At 35.3% G+C, this 19,457-nt stretch overlaps 1 pseudogene; it reads right to left on the reverse strand.

The window, feature by feature from the left end:
* Positions 1 to 4,948: 4,948 nt before the first annotated feature.
* The window catches only part of LOC133768027 (S-adenosylmethionine decarboxylase proenzyme-like), a 41,599-nt pseudogene continuing 27,090 nt past the window's right edge, over positions 4,949 to 19,457 (reverse strand).

Below are 19,457 nucleotides of genomic sequence, written 5' to 3' on the forward strand. Positions count from 1 at the left end.
TTTTTCAAAAGAGGAAATCCAAATGGCCAATAGGCACATGAAAAAATGTTCAGGATCACTAGTAATCAGAGAAATGCAAATCAAAACCACAATGAGGTTTTACCTCACCCCAGTTAGAATGGCTCACATACAGAAATCTACCAACAACAGATGCTGGCGTGGATGTGGGGAAAAAGGGACATTAACTCACTGTTGGTGGGAATGCAAACTGGTAAAGCCACTTGGAAGTCAGTCTGGAGATTCCTCAGAAACCTGAATATAATCCTACCATACAACCCAGCCATCCCACTCCTTGGAATTTACCCAAGGAAATTAAATTGGTGAACAAAAAAGCGGTCTGCACCTTAATGTTTATTGCAGCTCAATTCACAACAGCTAAGACCTGGAATCAATCTAAATGCCCATCAACAGAAGACTGGATAAAGAAATTTTATGGGACATGTACTCTATAGAATACTATTCAGCAGTCAAAAATAATAAAATCCGGTCATTTGCAACAAAATGGAGGAATCTGGAAAACATCATGCTGAGTGAAATAAGCCAGACCCAAAGGGACAAATATCATATGTTCTCCCTGATCGGTGACATCTAATCAAGCACCAAAAAGGAAACCTGTTGAAGTGAAGTGCACACTATGAGAAATAGTGACTTGATCAGCCCTTGTCCTGACTGTTGATGAACAACTTAATACTTTATCCCTTTTAGTATTTTTTTTTTGTTCTAGTTAATACTATTGGTTGAACTCTGTAATTAACACACAATCATTCTTAACTGTTTAAATTTAACTGAAAAGTGATCCCTGTTAAATATAAGAGTGGGAATAAGAGAGGGAGGAGATGTACAATTTGGGACATGCTCAATCAGACTTGCCCCAAATGGGAGAGTTAGAAATGTGCCAGGGGACTCCAATTAAATCTCATCAAGGTGGCATGCACCATTACCATCTCACTAGTCCAAGTGATCAGTTTCAGTTCATCATTGATCATCATGATATGATTAAGACTCAAAGGGATCACATAAACAAGACTAGTGTCTGCTAATACTAACTGATATAATCAAAAAGGGAGAGAACGATCCAACATGGGAAGCGGGATACACAGCAGGCTCATAGAATGGCAGATGTCCTAAATAGCACTCTGGCCTCAGAATCAGCCCTTAAGGCATTCTGATCTGGCTAAAAAGCCCATGAGAGTATTTCAGGCATGGAAAGCCAAGACACTTTGACCATCAAAGAAGGAGGTACCTTTCTCTGAAGGGAGGAGAGAACTTCCACTTTGACTATGACCTTGTCTGAATAAGATCAGAGTCGGTGAAGTCAAAAGGCCTCCATAGCCTTGGCAGCTCATGACAAGAGCATAGGGTGATTACTGACGGCATAAACAAGAGTGTCGATTTGTTAATCAACAACAGGAGCCACTGTGCACTTACTCCTCATGTAGGATCTCTATCCTTAATGTGTTGTACATTGTGATTTAATGCTATAACTAGTACTTGAACAGTATTTTACACTTTGTGTTTCTGTTTGGGTGCAAATTGTTGAAATCTTCAATTAATATATGATAAATTGATCTTCTGTATATAAAGATAATTGAAATTGAATCTTGATGTGAATGGAAGGGGAGAGGGAGTGGGAGAGGGGAGGGTTGCGGGTGGGAGGGAAGTTATGGGGAGGAAAAAGCCATTGTAATCCATAATCTGTACTTTGCAAATTTATATTCATTAAATAAAAGTTTAAAAAAAGACTTCTCAAACTACTTCCACTGAAGTTTGAATTGGAACTGCTTTAACTCAAAATACAGTCTGTGGAGGATGGAAACGTCTACAGTGCTGTGTGTTCTCAAATTCCCTCACTGTGGGGAATCCCACAGGAATCCAAAAAGAGTTACGGATCACCTCGAACCCAATAAAAAAGCAAAACCCAAAATGGAGTAACTTATGCTAAGCACAGAGAGTGAAGCGTGTGACGATGTGTGTTTCAATCTCTGTGCGCAAGCATCTGTATATTCAAACACCTCTGTATAAATCTGCTGCTCTATAGATAGGCTTGTGGTGAGGTGCTTTCTAGGCTTATCTACATGGTAGCAGTCCACCTATATGCAAAAAATCTGCTGCCATGTGGATACGCTGTAGAAGGTGACGACATGCACAGAAGGACTCTGCGACTACATAGATAGATATATGCAACCTGAGTGATAAAAATACTAATACGTGATTGGCCACAGCATACCTGCGGACAGCTATAACAGCCAAAGGAGTCTATTGGCGACACCCAACGACTTCATCTACTACAGAAAGTGAATAAAAGGCAAGCCTCACAACTGCTCCTCATCCTCTCTGGGTACCATGGCTCATTGCGAGTGATGGCCGAGTGGATCCTCCGCATCTTGCTAGAATCTACTAGATTCTTTGCTGAACTTGACCTTGCCTAGATGTCCTAGCCGCTGCCGGAGCCCACATCGAAGCCGGACTGAACTTTTACATTTCAGAGTTCGACCTAGAGGATGACCCTACGACTCTTCTATCTCCGTCACTGTAGAACTATATCCTATTTTCATCACTGTAAAACTAAATATTAGAGCTTCAAAACTACTGTCCGGAGTGCCAGGACTTCCACGACAGAAGTAAGTGACTGGAATCCGACTTCTCCTAGTGGTACGGAGAATGACGGACTCTGGACTTTAGCTTTCGCTTTTCGTGACTGCGATGCAAACCTTAAGATTGCAGCATTTATGATGTGAACTTAGCCATGTGTGACTATACAGTCTGCCTGAGTATCCAGCGATAATAATATGTATGGAGCATTTGCACACGTTGTTGTCGTTGGACATTTCATGAAAATGTCTTACTCTTAGATATGTGTTGTGATTGGTGCATTAATTACATATATTAAGTGATATTTTCATGAGATTGTTCTACCTTTAGATGTGTGTACTGAATATATAGAGTGGTATTGAACAATACATTATATTGAAAATGCCATTACAAAAAAAATCAAATAACTGAAATCTGGTAAAAATGAAATAATTTTTCTATTGCTGAATGCTTTGTTAATGGTAAGGACAAATAATGTTTAAACTAGTCTGTATGTTAGCCATGAAGTTTAATGGTGACATTTAATTTGATCTCTAAGGAGGTATTAAATCTTGATATTACCAAAAACTGAATCATTTGTTCTGATTTTGTTTATAATTTGAATCTCTACTTGATTTGTTCTTCAGTGTAAAATCTGGATTTATTCAAGTACATGAGAGCATGTTCAATTTAGATTTCAAGTAGCTTTCAGCTTAAGACCAATCAGATACTGATTATCAAGCAGCTGTGAATTAAGCTTGCTTGCTTTGGAATCAGTCGCTAACACCCTCGTGAATGTCAGACATTTTTTCAGTAAACTGGGACATTTCTTGGTTTCTAGGAAATGGGAGAATGCTTCTGTCAGCAATCTGATTTGGAAATGTGAGCTCTTGATAGAATTTCATTTTGAATCTTTCCTCTACTATTTAAACTATCAGTTTGCACAGGCCTCCAGAGTTATAGATGAGGTCTTTGCTGTAACAGAGTATATAGAGTGATTTTTCTTGTCATTTTACACTGAAGTATCACTTAAATGTTTTCACAAGCGTAAACTAGTAGAAAAAGTCTCTAAATGTAAAGAAAGCATGAGACTGAATTACAAAAATTAAGTATTTGGTGATGCACAGTAGAAATACACAAGAAGAAGTGAGAAATTAGAGTGAAATATGTCCTGAAATTAAGTTGTATTTTAAACCTCATTTATAACAAAGTTTAAATGATCCTCTTTATTAATAATTCTAACAAACACTCATACATTCCTACTTTATGCTAACCCTTTTTACTCTAGGAAATGGCATTTCTTTTGGTGCTTTCATTTTGCTTGATACTGTATTGCTTTATTTGGAAGGGCTTGGGACAGAAATAATAAAATAAGTACAAATGCAAGGAGCAAAAATGTTAAAATAGTCATATGCAAAAGGAGTAATTGCAATCACTTTCTTAGAGGAATCCACTTTAGGGGGGGAAATAATTACTGTTCAAAAGAAACACCTGTGGCCAGCACCACAGCTCACTTGGCTAATCCTCCGCCTGCAGCACTGGCACCCCTGGGGTTCTAGTCCTGGTTGGGGCGCCGGATTCTATCCTGGTTGCTCCTCTTCCAGTCCAGCTCTCTGCTGTGGCCTGGGAGTGCAGTGGAGGATAGCCCAAGTGCTTGGGCCCTGCACCCCAGAGGAGACCATGAGGAAGCACCTGGCTTCTGGCTTCGGATCGGTGCAGCGCCAGCTGTGGCAGCCATTTAGGGGGTGAACCAATGGAAGGAAGACCTTTCTCTCTGTCTCTCTCTGTCTCTCTCTGTCTCTCTCACTGTCTAACTCTGCCTGTCAAAAAAAAAAAGTCCCAGAATGCTTAGTCTAAGGCCAACACTCATGAAGATGAAAGCTTTGTGTGGAATTTTGGGCAATACCTGTAGAAATCTCAAACTGTGCATAAACCAAATTGGATTGTTGTCATATATGTCATACAGTTTCATATAGTAAAAAACTTTTTTTTCTATATTTCCTTCAATTTCACAGCAAGAGTGACATAGAATGACTGAACACAGAAGACAGAATTCATACAAGATATCTAACTCCTTGATACAATAATACATACAATTCAAAATGATCATACTATCATTACATCTAGGGCTTTCAACAACTGCAGGGTGTTGTTATGGAAAGCATGGCTCTCAGTATCAATATCTACAAAGCATGCACCATCTTCTATGTGTGCTCTCTTTTTGAGTTTTTTCTTTATGTTCTCAGCCAACTCTGCTGTTAATGCTGCTGCTTAGAAATATTGGTGACAAAAAATGTAATCGTTGAACATAGGAGTCTGGCAATCAAGATGTTTAAAACCTTCAATCTTCAAGAGTGAATAAATCACTTTGTGAAACTTAGAACTCTGTGAACAAACATGGAAATTTTCTTGGCTTGAAGACTTCCACAACTTTCCAGATGATGTCAACCTAGGAAGTCTGACCCAAGTTAGTTTCAAAGCTGCCATACTAAAAGTCTGATTCTAGAATGATGTGAGTAATTTAGTAAGTTCTATCTGAAATCATTCCACTCATGAAATATGCACAAGGATTGAACAGTGTGACATCAATGAAAGCTCCCACTATCGGGTCACAAATTCCACGTTCACACTTGACATCCTTGGCACTAACACCATCTTTCTTGTAGAGCTGGCCCCTAACTGCTGGTGCAAGCCCAGTACTCAGAATTTACAGGGTTTGATCTGGCTAAGTGATCACCTGACTCTGGTAAATTCAGAGTACACAAATATCAGCACAGAATTCATTATGTCCCATATGGTGTGCTGTTCATTTTTGGGAAAATTGCATTAATGGACCCTATTTCTTCCTGTAAATTGCACTGTGGTACCTTGGATGGGAAGGCTTTATGAAATTCTTACAGAAACAAAAGAAGCTTTGCACTAATTCAAACCTGGAGTAATTCCTGGGAACTTCAACAGGGGGACCAATGCTTTTGGCAAGAATATAACACCACATGTATTCAAAATGAAATCTCTTGGAGACAAACATGCTACAGTCACTTAGTACATAAGCATACTGCTATTCAGTTTTCATCACACTTAATGTCAAACATAGTGCATCCTTTAAATGTGTCTCACTCAGAGTTCGTGAAAATGTGAAGAATCCCAGATCCATCATTTGCATCTGTTTGCTGGTGGGAGAAGCAAACCCCTAGCAGTGTCTCTGTCCCTTCAAAAACTATGCATTTTCCAAAATTATGAGACTAGTGAATAATAATTACAGAAAATCAACTAAATTAGATCTCTTCTCACTCCCATGTCACTGCTGCTACTGATTGTTCTACCCAAGCTCAAAAGTTCATGTTCCAGGGCTGGCACCGTGGTATAGCAGGTAAAGCTGCAGTCTGCAGTGCCAGCATCCCATATAGCCGCCAATTCGAGACAAGGCTGCTCCACTTGCGATCCAGCTCTCTGCTAGGGCCTGGGAAAGCAGTAGAAGATGGTCCAAGTCCTTGGGCCCCTGCACTCACGTGGGAGTCCTGGAGGAAGCTCCCAGCTCCTGGCTTCAAATCTGTGCAACTCCAGCCACGGTGGCCAATTGAGGAGTGAATCAACGGATGGAAGACTTCTCTCTCTCTCTCTCTGCCTCTCCTTCTCTCTCCATGTAACTCTGACTTTCAAATAAATTAATAAATATTTTTTTAAAAAGTTCATGTTCCTTCCTTGCTTTTGCCATATTTTATATTAACTTTTAAAACAAAAGTATTAATATAATTTCCCTGTGGGTTTTTTTTTTTTTTTTTTTGGATGGGGAAGGGTGGGGAAGGAGTGAAGTTGAATATTGAGTCTGGTAGTAGAAGAGGTGAACCAGCTCAGTCTCTTGTAGTCTGTTGCTTCCCCATAAAGGAGAATGGAGACAGCACAGGTTAAATGTCTCAGGCTACATCGCATATGCTGAAAACTGTATTTTTTAATGAACATGGAGTCATGGGTTACATGTAAAGTTTGTGTTAATTTTCAAATTTCAATTATCAATTGTCATTTTTTCCCAACTCACATTAGTCAGGAAGATCTTATCCATTATTATATATTTCCCATGGATTACAGACAATTGACAATTCTTTTATTCTTTTGGTAAGCAGACAGTGATAAGGACATGATATACCATATCATCTTAGAGATAAGCACAGGAAAAGAAAAGAAAATATAGTAAAGACTTCCTCTTTTAGCTCCATATTATGTTTCTTGAGAAACATTTTCATGACATTTATTAATCTGAATCCATATACTGCATATTTATACACTTCTTTTTAATTTGACATTTTAAAGCCATATTATCTCTTATATACCAATATGAAAAAAAAATCACCTCTTCTTGAGACCTTCACTTGTGTATTCATGATGTAAGAGGCAGCTACAATATAAAGGTTTACAAAGGACATCTATGGAGTCAAACTAGGCACTATTTTCTGGCTCTATCATTCTAACTATAGAATATCAAGAAATCAGTTACTTTCTAGAGATAAAAATAGCACTCCTTCATAAAGTTTTATGAATACTATATAATTTAATCAATGTAACACTTTGAACAGACATATAATGACCATGTATTAAATAGGAACATACATTTTGGTGAAATTTTCCAACATTACATGTAAAATAAGAATTTTGTTATATACTGTGTACCTCATTGGTCCTTGTGACACTGATAATATAGTGGGCCAACACTGTGGCGTGGCAGGTTAAGTTACCACTTGGAATGTCAGCATTCTATATTGGAGTGTGGAAGTCCCAGCTACTCTGCTTCTGATCCAGCTTCCTGTTAACACTCCTGGAATGGCAGCAGAAGATGGCCTGTGTGTGTTTGGGCCTCTGTCACTCATGTGGGAAGCCAAGATGGAGTTTCTGGCTTCCAACTTCGATCAGATCCAGACCTGGCTGTGTTGCAGCCATCTGAGAGTGACAACTAACTGAACACCTAAAAGAAAACCTGTAGAAGTGAAACTGACACTATGAGAAGAATGAGAAGAAATGACTTGATCAGTCTTGGCTGTTGAGGAACAGCTTACTATTTTATTCTTTTTAGTATTTTCCTTTTCTACTTAATACCATTGGTTGAACTCTTTAATTAACACACAATTATTCTTAGGTGTTTAAATCCAATTAAAATTGTTCCCTATTAAAAATAAGAGTGGGAATAAGAGGGGAGGAAATGTACAGTTCAGCACATGCTCCCTCAGACTTACCCATAAGGGTAAAGCTAAAAACTTGCCATGGGACTCCAAATCCCATTAAGTTGACAGGTACCAATGTTATCTTACTAGTTAAAGTGATCAGTTTAAGTTCATCACTGATCATAAAAATAGGATTAAGTGTCAAAGGGATCACATAAATAAGACCGATGTCTGCTAATAATAATTGATAGAATTAAAAATAAGAGAATGGTTCAACATGGGAAGCGGGATACACAGCAGACTCATAGAATGACAAATGCCCTACACAGCACTCTGGCCTCATAATCAGCACTTAAGGCATTCAGATATGGCTAAAAAGCCCATGAGAGTTTCTCAGGCATGGAAAGCCAAGACACTGTGGCAAAAATGACTTAAATGAAAGATCTCTGTGAGTGAGATCCCAGTGGAAAAAGAAGGGGCCATCAAAGAAGGAGTTACATTTTTCTGAATCGCGGATCCAGGAATTCAACAACTAGACTCAAGTGCTTGTGCCATCACCTACTGTGCGCATTAGTAGGAAGCTGGGATTGGGTGTGGGGCTGAAACTCAAATCCAGGTGGTTTGTTATGAAATATGGATATCCAAAGCAGTGCCCTAACAATGGGGACAAACATCCACTCCTAACTAGTGTTTTTAAACGGGGCTATCATAATGGGGTAAACACTACATCCTTTGCAAGTAACTAAAGTCTTGATGAAAAATATTTTATGTCTTCCTAAAATATGCAAGAATAGAAATATATTCAAGAATTACAAAAACTGAATTTTCACATACAGAAGTTTGAAACAATAGTCATATTTCTCACCCCATATAAAAATTAACTAAAAAGTAATCAAGTATTTAAATATAAAATCAGAAACTATGCAGCTACTAGAAGGGGCTGACACTGATACTGTGCTGCTACCTACAAAATCAGAGTCTGATATGGACACTGATTTGAGTCCTGGCTGTTCCACTTCTGATCCAGCTTCGTGCTAAAGTGTGTCTGGGAAAGCAGCAGAGGATGGTCCTAGGGGTAGGGCCCCTGCCATCCACATAGGAGACCTGGATGGAGATTCAGGTTCCTGGTTTTGACTTGACCCAGTCCCAGTCACTGCGGTCTTTTGGGAAGTGAACCAATAGATGAAAGATTTCTCTCTCTCTCTCTCTCTCTCTCTCTCTCTCTCTCTCTCTTTGTCTCTCTGTATCTCCCTCTTTCTGTAACTCTACCTTCTAAATAAATAAATAAATATTTAAAAAAGATAAAGGAGTTATTAGGAGAAAACACTTCAAGACACTGACACAGGCAGTAATTTATTGGATAAGATCCCAAAGGGAAAACAATAAAAGCAAAAATAGACAAGTGGAATTTTATCAATCTAAGAAGTTTCTTAACAGCAAAGGAAACAATAAACAGGGCAAAGAAAAAACCTAGACATTGAGAGAAAATATTTGCAACTGCACATCTGATAAAGGATTAATATTAAGAATATGAATAAATATAATAAATTCAAAAAATTCAACAACAAAATAATCCATTTAAGAAATAAGCAATGAATGTAAGTAGACATTTTTAAACAGACAAAATAAAATGAACAGCAAAAATACAAAAAAAAAAGGCTCAGAATTATATGCACCAGGGAAATTCAAGTAAACAACACAATGAGGTATCATCTCACTCCAGGTAGAATGACTATTATCAAAATGACAAAAAATAACAGAAGCTGATGAAGTTGCTGAGAAGTGGAAACACTAAATTGTTGATCTCAGTAACCCACCCACTAAGCTGTTTTGTAGAACAGTATGGAAGTTTTCAAAAACCAAAAATAGGTTTACCTTATGACCCAGCCCCAGCTCTGTTTCTAGGTATACATCCACAGGGAATGAAAGCAGCACATGAAAGAGGTACGTGCATTTCCATGTTTGTGGCAGTGCTGTTCAGAGCAGTCAAAATATGGACTTAATTTTAATGTATATCAATGGATGAGTGGATAGAGTATTAGACACTCAAAAAAAGAATAAAATTCTGACATTTGCAACAAAGTTAATGGAATTGAAGGTCCCCGTATTAAGTGAAACATGCCAAACTTAGGAAAACAAGTAGTGAAGGACCAGTGTTAGTGTAGCTCAGCAGATTAGGCTGATGCTTGCAATGCCAGCATCCCATATCAGAGCTCCCATTCAGGTCCCCGCTGCTCTGCTCCTGATCAAGCTCTCTACTAATGAGTCTGGGAAAGCAACGAAAGATGGTCAAAGTACTTGAGCCCAGCCACAACACGGGAGACACTGATGGAGTTGCTGGTTCTTGGTTTTAGTCTGGTCCAGCCTTGGCTGTTGTAGCCATTGGTGAGGGAACTAGTGGATGAAAGATATTTCTCTCTCTCTCTCTTTGTCTCTCTCCACCTTCCGTTCAAATAAATAAATAAATAAAATTTTAAAAAAATAGTACAGAATGAAGTTTTATATATATATATATACATTTATATATGTGTGTATATATATGTGTGTGTGTATATATATATATATATATATAGTTAATACAAATTTAAAACCATGAATAACAGGGGCTGGGAAAGGCGAGAGGATGGGAGAGATGTGCTAATGTATACCAAAATGCAGCCAAGTGGAAATTATGGATTTCACTGTTACACAGATCATAGTATAATTATAGCCCATGATAAAGGAATTGGAAGGGCAAATTGTCTGATATGATTGGCTTATGTTGTCCATATCCACTCAAATATTTCTCTATGTCTCATAAAGTGTACAAGAATTTCATGTTAATTCAAACTGTAAAAAAATGAACAAAAATATCAATAAAAATAGCTTTTGTGAACTCCATTCTTTTTGAAAATCATTATTCTAATAATCTATTATAGTAGTAGATTAAATAAGTTATTTATATGGTTTAAACTAGAAGAAAGGAGCTAAATTTTAGGCAGTTGCAATTATCTAGGTATGAGGAGTGGGTTACTGTGTTCCTAAAATCTCTCCTTGACAAAGAGAAGGATCAAATTTGGGCTTATTTATTTATTTTAGGAACAAGCAATTCAATTTTTAAAAGTTTTTATTTAATGAATACATATTTCATAGGTACAACTTTCGTTATATAATGGTTCTTTTCCCCATACCCACCCTCCCACCCCGACTCCCATCGCACCTCCCTCTCCCTCTCCCATGCCCTTGTTCATTATGGTTCATTTTTAGTTTGATTTTATATACAGAGGACCAACTCCATGTTAAGCACAGATTTCAGCAGTTGTGCATACTTTAAAGAAATAACAGGATTCAGGTATATGGAGAACAAGAAAGTTTGAAAAATAGCAGAAAATATTTTATGATTTCGACTTTTTTAGAAAGAGAATCTAGAAAGTCATCTGGAAATTCCACAGTGACAGAACTGGGTTAGCGGTGAAGCAGACGCATGTTAGTGGGTGATGTGGAGGAGTCAAATTTTGCATATAGCTAGTTTGAGGTGACAAACAAGCACATTCTATACAGGTAAGTTTTGAGCTTGAGGGCAGGAGTGCAGCTATAAAAGTATGGAGTAATTGTTAGAGAAACAAATGACTATTGATGAACTTAAAGTTTCTGAAAGACTGGAGACAACAGAATGTATTTCTAAGAGTAAGTTACTTCCTATATTTTACAACTGGGTTCAGTTTTTCTTGGGCATTAGGAATTTGCTGAAAAATGGGTAATGTTAGAGACTATAGACTCAAGATACTTTTGTCTCAGATTCCTAAGTGTCTGAGTGAGCCATTTTTAACAAATACAATTTTCATGAAGGTTGCTGCCAACATGTCATAATAGGGTGCAACTCTCAATTACATTTCAACTTCTCAATTTACAATAAAGTTATCATGGGGTAGATTGTAGGAGTGTGTGGGTGTGCTGGGGAGAAAAGAAATGCATCCAAGTGTGTAAAGTAATTTATCTTTGCACATAGACTAAAACAGCAGCCATCTTCTTTTACTGCAGCATTGTTTCTATTTTATAAGAAAATATGAGAAAACAGCCTAAGGCTGTGTCAACCCAATGTCAAAACACATTGATAAATTCAGTATGAGAACAGTAAAGATGTATACTTGTTTTTAAATAATTGTAGTTGAATTCAGTATTTTCTCTTATTCTTGCAGATATTTCTAATGAGCCAAATACCTATGTTTACAGTCTTAAGTTTTTATTTTATTAATCTCTCTCCACATGTCAAATATTGTACTAGTCCAACATATTGTGGTGAGTGGTTACCATGCTTAAACTTCACTACAATTATTTGAAATATTCTTTCATATTATGTGATAGCTTATTTTTTGAATACATGGGCACTTGAGTTTTAGTTATGACAACATGATCATCAGTTGAGATATTTCTATCTTAAATAAAAAGTGAATCATATTACCTGAATATTTGACCACAAACTAAATTGCAAAAAACCATTGTCATGGAAGGCAGTACATGAAGTACTAATGTAGAATCTAAAATTTCCCCTCCATAGAAAAAAATTTAATTATTATTGAAATTTTACAGAATTATCTGTAAAAAATATGGTTAATGTTATAATTATATCATTATTATTATAATCTGAGGTGTTGTCAGATTAGTTTGGGGCGATAAGGAAAGGGGAAGTAAACTATAAATCCTAATAATAATCTCAACTTCATTTATCACCTGGAAGACCCTGGCTGACTTTGACTTAACACAGACCTGGCTGTTGTGGGCATTTGGAGACTGAACAAACCAAATGGAATTCTCTTATCTCTCTCTCTCTCTCGCTCTCGCTCTCGCTCTTCTCTTTCTCTCTCCTCCTTCTCCCCTTCCTCCCTCTTTTTGTCTCTCTGCCCTTCAAATAGAAAATAAAAATAAGTAACTAAAAATGTTAACTATATGACTGAGTTTCAAGAATAGGTGAGATAAAGAATACAACTGTACAGAATACTAGATCTAAACAAGTGTTAACAATTATATAATAGTCTCAAGCAAGATCTGCAGATTTTTCAATAGTAGAAAATTTTCATTTCTAAATTAAATAAGCAATTTTAAACAATTATTTAATTAAAGAAAATATAAGAAAATCACACAATGAAAGAATACAAAAATTAACTTATAGATCACTATTTTTTACTAAGAACTACATTATAAGTTCCACCTTGCCAAGTTATGAACTCTGAGGGAAGTTAATTGAACCAGAACTGTTTAATGCTGCATTCAAAGGGAAAAACAGGTTTAGGAAGTCCTTTGACCATGATGTCATAAATAGTACTGACTAACTTTCCAAGGTTAATACCCATAATATATGTTAAACAGAAAGTATCTTCTTATTGATATCATAATTGGAAAATAGTTCCGTTCCCTATAGTAAAAATATCAGGACAACACGGAATAGTGAAGGAAGTCATACAGGAGAGAGTGAACTACAGGAAACAGTAAGAACATTGGCAACACTAAAGATGTGGATAAATACAAAGTACTGTGTATGTTACTTCACTTAATTATTTCTCTTGAATTTACACTTTCAGCAAAAATCAGAGCAATGTATTGTGGCTTTCACAATGTGTATATATGTTGTGCATCACAAAAATAGCACAATGAATTAATAGTAAGTGAAAATAAACATGGTTAGGATTTTTTTATATCAGATAAGGTAAAATATAAACTATAATACTGAATGATAAACTTAAAATACATACTATAATACCAAGATGTATCCAAGGGAAAGCAGGAAAGGGGGGGGGATGAAAAAAAAAAGTGGGAAGGAAATATAATCAAACACCTAAATTGAACCATATTAAAAATTAAAATAAAATAAAATTTTAAAAATTAAATGTTCTATATTTACAAAAAATTGAATTTGTAATAAAAAATTTCCAAAAAATCAACCCAGATGGATTAAATATTGTGAAATATTTATGAAAGAAATAAAATTGAAAATCCCTTCAAAATGGAGAGAACGCTTCCAAATCATTTTATGAGTCCAGTTTAAAATCAGTATTAACATGTCCAGAATGTTAAAGAAAGTAATAGTATAAACATGTATATCTTCAATATAAGTTTGAACATCCTTAAATGAATAAAGCATACCAAATTTAGCAAAATACAAAATTTATGATATGTTGTGGATCAGGTAGGTTTTCCTCCAAGAATGCAAGTTTTTTTTTTGTTTTGTTTTGTTTTTTAATATTGAAAAACCAGGGGCCGGCGCTGTGGCACAGCAGGTTAACGCCCTGGCCTGATGCACTGTCATCCCATATGGGCGCTGGTTCTAGTCCCGGCTGCTCCACTTCCGATCCAGCTCTCTGCTGTGGCCTGGGATAGCAGTAGAAGATGGCCCAAGTGTTTGGGCCCCTGCACCCATGTGGGAGACCTGTAAGAAGCTCCTGGCTCCTGGCTCCGGGCTTCGAACTGGTACAGCTACAGCCACTGAGGGCTGGGGAGTGAACCAGTAGCTGGAAGACCTCTCTCTGTCTCTACCTCTCTCTTTAGCTCTGTCTTTCAAATAAAATAATAAAAAAATTTAAAAAATCAAAGAATACAATTTACTAAAATAAGAAAGAATAGCATGATTATTTCAAGAAATATAGAAAAGCATTTACCAAATTCAACACTAATTTTTATTGGAATTATAGCAAGGAAATTAAATAAATGCCCTATATCTGATAAAAACTAGCTAAGAAAATTCTACAGTTAATAGTGCACATGTGAGTAAAATGTTAAATGCTTGTGTCCTAACGTTGAAAATAATGTGGGAATGTTCATCTACCATTTCCAGTCAAGATTTTTATTGGACGTTTTTGCCCAAGCATTAAATCAAGAATAAATTTTTAAAATGTATATAGGCCAGGAAAAACTGAAAAAACTGCCTCTATTTTTAAATGAGACAGTTTTTGCAGAAAATCTGATAGCATCTTAAAATTGTAAAACTTATAGGCAAATTGAGATTATCGAGTTATAGAAAGCAATTAGACAATAATCAATGTTATCTTCATATACTAACAGCAAACAAAAAGAAAATTAGGAAATTAGGAAAAAAAACCACTTTAAATAGTATCAAAACTAAGATAGTATTTAGGAATAAGCTTAACAAATTTCAAGTTCTCTATATTCAAAAAAATGATACTTTTGATAAAATTTAAGAAGACTAAAGCAATTAAGTTTTGTCCATATTTAAGGCTAGAAACAATTGATATTGCAAAGATATCAATTTTCTACAAATCACTTGACAGGTTCAGTGTAATCTTTTCCAGAGCAGTTCTATTAACATAAAATCCCCATAAAATAAAATGCATCCTTTAAAATCTGACATCCATAGTTATTATTACATTCACAAAATTGTACAACTGTGTTCACAATGTAACTGTAAAATTTTTTTTGCTCCATAAGGAAATCATATATATATATATATATATATGTATATGTATATGTATACATATATATATGTGGTGTATATATATATATGAGGTGTATATATATATATATGATGAGGTATATATATATATATATATATATATATATATAATCTCTCCAACCATTCCTTCTTTGCCCTTGGCAATTGGTAATCTACTTTCTACCTCTAAAAATTTACATATTCTGAACAATTCTTATGAGCGGAATCATACAAAAATGTGGTGTTTTTTAAAAGCATTCTTTCAATTTTAAAACTTCTACAGTGATCATCCATGTTGTAGTATATATCAGTACTCAATTATTTTGCAAGGCTAAATGGTTTCCAGCTTTATGGAATATCACATTTTGTTTTATGATTCATCAAGTGATAGAAATTTGAATTCCCCCACTTTTTGGCTATTATGGATAATTTCAGTATGGAACTTATGTACCAGATTTTGTGGAAGTATATCTCTTCATTTCTTTTCAACATATGCCTAGAATTGCTAAGCATACATAAAAATACATGTTTAACATTTTAAAGAACTACCAGACTGCACTGTGGCTGCACTAGAAATATTTAACATTTCTAAGCAGTAAGGAATGGAGTTGCACAGTTTTCGATTCCTTGTAAAAACTTGTTATTATCAATTATTTTAATTTTAGGAGACTAATGCTTTCAATGAAATAATTCATCTTTGTGGTTTCAATTTAGATCCCATAAAGACATATGATATCTAGAAATGTTTCATGGCCCCAATAGCCACTTCTACATATTCATTCAAAAATTGCTTATTAAAATTCTTTATAAATTAAAAAATAGTTTTTAAAATCTTTTTTATTGATGTGTTATAATGGATTTTATATATTCATTATGAACACCTTGGCAGATACATGGTTCTGAAATATTTTCAGAAAATTCAGTTGGTATTTGTATAAAAATTGCCTTGAATCTGTTGTCAGTATAGGACTTATCATTTTTTTCTTTTTTTAAAAGATTTTATTTATTTATTTATTTATTTGAGAGGTAAAGTTACAGACAGTGAGAGGGAGAGACAAAGAGAAAGGTCAGCTTTCCGAAGGTTCACTCCCCAAGTAGCTGCAATGGCCAGAGCTGTGCCGATCTGAAGCCAGGAGCCAGGTGCTTCTTCCTGGTCTCCCCAAGCGGGTGCAGGGGCCCAAGCACTTGGGCTATCTTCTACTGCTTTCCCAGACCATAGCAGAGAGCTGGATTGGAAGAGGAGCAGCCGGGACTAGAACTGGTGCCCATTATGGGATGCCGCGCCGCAGGCGGAGGATGAACCTACTGCGTCAAGGTGCTGGCCTGGAATTATCATTTCTAATCAATGTACATTTTCACTCATGTATGTGAAATATCTTCACATTTATTTAGGTAAACTTAATGTCTTACAACGATGTTTTAAAGTTTCCAGGGTAGAAGACTTGGTCTTTTGTTCAGTGTATTCTTATTTTATTCTTGTTAATGTTATCATTATTCTTAATTTCATTTTTGGTGTTTTTTAGTAGTATTTAGAAATAAATATATTTTTGTATATTAATCTTGTTTGCTACAAATGTATTGAATTCATTTGTCAGTTTTATGTTTAAGTATAATCCTTAAGATTTTCTATAAAGTATATTATCACCCGCAAATAGACACAATTTTATTTATTCAAATGCAACTGGAATGCCTGTTACTTATTTTTTGTGCCTAATTTCTCTGCTAAGAATATCCTTTACAATGTTGAGTAGAAATAACTTATATAAATTTTCTTTTCATGTTTCTGTTCTTATGAAAAAAAAAATCTTTCCATCTTTCACCATTAGGTGTTATTATAACAGTGGGTTTTTATGGACGTTCTATCTTAGGTTGAGGAAGTTTAATTCTTTCCAAGCTGAGTGGATAATGTGTATATAAAATCATGTTCAATTTTTAACATCGCTTTTTTTGATCTATCATATGATCTTGAGATTTTTTTGCATTATTATTGTATTATTAATAAATATGATAATATATTACACTTTTGAAATGGATACTAAACTAGACTTGCATTCTTGTAACAGAATTCACTTGGTCATGACATACAGAATCATTTTTATATGTTGTTATAGTTAACTTTTTCAAATTTTTGAGTATTACTTAAAATTTTTTTGTATTTGTTTACAGTTATTGGAATACTGGTCAGTAATTTTGTTTTGTTTTTTGTCATGCATTTGGTGTTAAATCAAATTAATACTGATTTTATAGAATAAGTTGAGAATTGCTCCATTACCTTCTTTTTGGAACATTCATATACGATTAGATTGATTTTTCAATTGTTTGTAAAATTCACCAGTGAAGCCAACCAGATTTGCAATTTTCTTCGTGAAAAATGTTTAAATTGCTAGTTTCGGCTGGCGCCGTGGCTCAATAGGCTAATCCTCCGCCTAGCGGCGCCGGCACACTGGGTTCTACTCCCGGTTGCCCCTCTTCCAGGGCAGCTCTCTGCTGTGGCCAGGGAGTGCAGAGGAGGATGGCCCAAGTGCTTGGGTCCTGCACCCCATGGGAGACCAGGATGAGCACCTGGCTCCTGCCATCGGATCAGCGCGGTGCGCCGGCCGTCACGGCCATTGGAGGGTGAACCAACGGCAAAGGAAGACCTCTCTCTCTCTCTCACTGTCCACTCTGCCTGTCAAAAAAAAAAAAAAATTGCTAGTTTTACCTTTTACTTTTGAAAGTCTACTCAGATTTTAAACTTCCTTTTCAGTCATTTTAGATAATTTTTTCTTTATGGAATAAATCATTATTATCTGCATATGCTAATTTGTTATAAAGTTTTCATAGTTTTACTTATTTTATTTTTAATTCTCTAAAATCTTCATTTTTTAATATTTCATTCCTATTTTAGTATTTGAATCTTCTTGCTTTCGGTGCAACATGTTTGTAAAATTTTGCCACCTGTTTTGCTCTTTCAAAAGACTAACTTTGCTCTTTGTTGATTTCCTCTATTGTTTTCCTATGTGATACTTTATTAACTAAGCTCTAACTTTTTTTTTTGCTTGTTTCTTTCATTTTGATTGCTTTCAGTTTAGTCTTTCTTTATACTAGTGAGAGGGAAAATCAGGTTATTAATTTGAGATAATTATTTTCTAACAATGGCAATAGTAGGTTACAAATTTGAGCATTACTTAGATAGATAGAACATAATATTATCCAGAAAATGATTCACACTTACTTGATAAACACATTAATTTTTAAATCACCAAAGTAATTCAGTGCAAATTAGGAAGGCCCTTTCAGCAAATGGGAAATCAGAAAATATTCATTCAAATGGAAAACATGAATCTCTATCTATGTCTTGTATTACAAGCATACACACAAACACACATGCAAAACTGAATATTGACCTATATGGAAAAAGTCAGAAAATTATTCTGAGATCTGTAGTAGATTAATGTTTCTTACTTTGAGTACATAAATCATTAAGCAAAATGATCAATAATACATCACAACATTAAAAAGTATCTTACCGTCATAAGACATTGTGAAAAATATAAAAAGATAGATTGTGGTCTAGATAAACATTTGCAAACCATATATCAAAAAGCACATTTTGGGACCAGTGTTGTAGTACAGCTAGTTGAAGTGCTGGATGCTCCACTTCTAATGCAGCTCCCTGCAAATGCTCCTGGACAGGCACTGGAAGATGGCCCAAGTGATTGAGCCCCTGACATCTATATGAGAGACGTAGATGGAGCTCTGCAGTTATGGCTTCAGCCTGGCCCAGCCCCAGTCCTTGCAGTGATTTGGAGAGTGAACCAAAAATGAAAGACATCTGTTTTTGTCTCTCCCCCCTTCTGATGTAATGCTGCCTTTTAAGTAAAATCAAAAATCTTTTTAAATATTTTGGTATTTTTCTGAACTTAAACACATAGTTTATGATCCACCTATTTCACTTCTAGTTACTTATTCAAGAAAAATGAAAACATGATAAAGATTAGTAACAGCTCTATGCTGTAGTTTCTATAATATTAAAAGAATTTAAATGTCCACCAAAAGAATAAATAAACACTATTTTTAACTTTTATATACTTCTATACTCTTCAGCACTAAAATGAAATGATCTATTCACATAGACTATCCAGCAACACGGGTGAATCTTAAAGATATGATGAGATAAAGAATTAACCATATATTATATGTACTTTTTTTATTGAACTTGTATGAAATTCTAAAGAATTCAAATTACTCATGAAAGAAAAAAATACAATAGATATTTTCATTTGGTATTGATTGTGTAGAGTTGGTCCTAGGAAATATTGTGGGGTGAT

The sequence above is a fragment of the Lepus europaeus genome, chromosome 10, assembly GCF_033115175.1.
Source record: "Lepus europaeus isolate LE1 chromosome 10, mLepTim1.pri, whole genome shotgun sequence".
Taxonomy (NCBI): Eukaryota; Metazoa; Chordata; class Mammalia; order Lagomorpha; family Leporidae; genus Lepus; species Lepus europaeus.